Consider the following 3,310-nt stretch of genomic DNA (forward strand, 5'->3'; position numbering starts at 1 on the left):
CTCACAACTCTTGCAGTTTCAAGTGGACACCCTCATACTCACACGAACACGGCAGGATCACTACCTTCATGGTAACCAGAAGGCGCGCGGGCCCGAGCAACCTGGCTGGAACAGCGGATATTCATGTCCTCATGGACTAAAGTCACAGGCTTCCGAATAGGGAAGCACGTGCATGACGAACCCGCAGACGCCCCTTGCCGCACCTACGAACTCGCTGAAGGCGGGGGCTTAGGTCCGGGCGAACGTGAGAGGAGGGGCCAGGCCTGCCCAAGGAGACCCCTCTGAAAGCCCGAGCCAAACCTGTCCTTTAATGCGCTCCGTACATCCCAGAGCACTCTCTTAACGCGGGCCTCACCAAGGACACGCTGCAAAGCACGACAACCAAAGCGACTCCTTCCTCGAGGCGCGCAACCGCGGGACAGAAGACTGCCGCGCACCAGTGACGCACTTCCGCTTCCTACCTCGGTCGGGGCGGGGCGGGGCGGGGTTCTGAGGTTGGGGCTGTCAGCCAAGTTCCACCATTGCAGGAGGAAACTTGTTTCTCCCCACGTTCCGGTTGAGGGGCCTGGGGTCGATTCGGGGTCGGGGCCGGGCGCAGGAACAGGCCCAGCGGACAAAGTTGAGGCTGGAACTAGGCCTGTGGGCGGGGCTACGGCCAGAGGGCGGGGTCCACAACCGGAAGTTATGTTGGAGGCCGTGCAAGGCCCAGCGCCAGGGTTAGAGGTTAGGAGAGGACGGGGCTGCGTACTCACCCCTCACGATGCTCCTCAAGGGCTTTTCTACCTGCTTGTCCTCAACTTCCTGTAGTCCTTAGAATGATCCTCACATATTGATAAGCCTGACAATCCATGAGATGGTCTATCTCCTCCGTTCAGTCCTGTATTTAAGCTTTATTTCCCCGTATTTCTTGTTATTTACATTGGATACCGTGCTAAACTCTAATCATGGATTTCTGTTAGTATTCATAGTGACATTTTTCTGCAACCTTTGTATTTATCTTCTTCAAGTATGTATTTCTGTTTTTTATTTTCCCGATCTTACCATACCGTCCAGGGCCTCCCATACTAAGTGAGAAACAGCACTGATACCAGGCGTTCTTCACTCATTCAGTAGTTCTAAATTTTCTCCAAAATCATGTTTGCTGTATATTTCAGTGGGTGGCCCCAGAGGAGTTTATAAAGGTCTTTTGAAATCCTGTTTCCTAGCACATTTTACCAAAATTGTTTATGTGCATTATCAAATGTTTTATGCATCTATTAAATTGATAATTATATTGCTACGTTAATGTTTCATTCATTGCAAACAAGATATTCACTTTTTATGTAGCCATAGGACTCTTTTCTTTTTAAAAATAATTTCTGGGTTTCCTACTAGCCTTAAAAATTCCCTTCCAACTCTAGGTTACATAGATTAATTTTCTTCTAAAATGGAATACTTTTACCGACATTTTTTCTTTTTTTGGCTGTGTTAGGTCTTCATTGCTGTGCAGGGGCGCGGGCTCTCTCTCGTGGTGTGTGGCGATGGGGGGCTATTCTTCGTTGTGGTGCACAGGCTTCTCATTGCAGTGGCTTCTCTTGTCGCGGAGCACAGGCTCTAGGCGCGTGGACTTCAGTAGTTGCAGCCTGTGGGCTCAGTAGTTGTGGCTCATAGGCTCTAGAGCACAGTCTCAGTAGTTGTGGTGCATGGGCTTAGCTGATCTGCGGCATGTGCGATCTTCTCGGACCAGGGATCGAACCCGTGTCCCCTGCATTGGCAGGCAGATTCTTAGCCACTGCACCTCCAGGGAAGTCCCTGACATTTTAACCTTTAATCCTCAAAGAATGTACTTTGGCATGTGGTGTGGGGTAGTGGATCCAATTATTTTTGTTCTCCAGAAAGAGAGCCAATTGTTTACTGATAATCTATCCTTGACATAGGAATTTGACATTCTACCTTTATTAAACAATAAATTCCTATACTTATATCAGGCTTTAGAGTCTTCTGTGCCAGAAATATTTACTTATGTGTCTGTATCAGACTCTTTAGATAACAATAGATTTATGTTATTTGAAAATTTAGTTGTAAAAATATAATGGAATTTTGGTTCAATTATAAAGTACCCTTTAGTTATACCATTTTCCTACACACTTAACATCCACACTGCCATGACTCCACTTTCTGTCTCTATACATTTGCCTTTTCTAGACATTTCTTGTAAATCAAATCATAAAATCTTTCATCAGTATAATTTTTTCACGTAGTATGTTTTTCAAGACTCATATGTATTGTCGTACATATGATTTCTTTGTATTGTAGAATGATATTCCATAGTATGAATATGTTATGTTTTATTTATTCATCAGTTGATGAATGTTTGGGTTGTTTCCACTTTGTGTATATTATGAGTAATGGTGCTATGAAAATTCATGTATGTCCTTTTGTTCAGACATATCTTCATTTCTCTTGGGGATTGTTATTAGGATTATCCAGAGAAACAGAACAAATATATATACATATATATATACACACACACATATACACATATGTAGATACATATATATGTGTATATATATATATATATATATATATATATATATGTTGTATATATCTCCTATTATTATCTACCAGGGAAGGAAGGAAAACCCAAACAATTAAAGTAATTGTTATCGTTTTGATTCCTTTATTGATGGCTAGTGCTAAATCCCACCAAACCCTTCTGAGGTACATCATGACATGTGTCTCAGAACTTTCCACTCAGTAGATGAAGAGACATCAGCTCATGCTTTCTACGGGCCAGAGGTGGTCCTAGAGAGATTAGCATCCCCACATTTCTGAGTTGCGCACTTCTGAATATATACCAGATTCCCTCAGATGTCCCATAGTGTGGTATCAGAGAAGCTTCAGGGCAGGAAGCAGGAGGTATTTGGCATGGGCGTGTGGGAAGGTGCTGTCCAGCTGGAGCTGGGCAAAGCGTGTCACTGCTTCCATTGAAATAATTACAGCAGGCACTTCCCCGGTGGCACAGGGGTTAAGACTCCATACTCCCAATGCAGGGGGCCCGGGTTCAATCCCTGGTCTGGGAACTAGATCCCACATGCATGCTGCAACTAAGAGTTTGAATGCCACAACTAATGAGCCCTTGTGCCACAACTAAGGACCCAATGAGCCACAACTAAGGAGCTTGCCTGCTGCAACTAAGGAGCCCATGTACCACAACTAAGGAGCCTATATGCCACACCAGTTGCAGCTGGTGAGCTGCAACTAAGGAGCCCCCCTGACACAATTAAGATGCAGAGCAACCAAATAAATAAATAATATTTTTTAAATTGTT

This window comes from Mesoplodon densirostris, chromosome 3 (assembly GCF_025265405.1).
Source record: "Mesoplodon densirostris isolate mMesDen1 chromosome 3, mMesDen1 primary haplotype, whole genome shotgun sequence".
Classification (NCBI taxonomy): domain Eukaryota; kingdom Metazoa; phylum Chordata; class Mammalia; order Artiodactyla; family Ziphiidae; genus Mesoplodon; species Mesoplodon densirostris.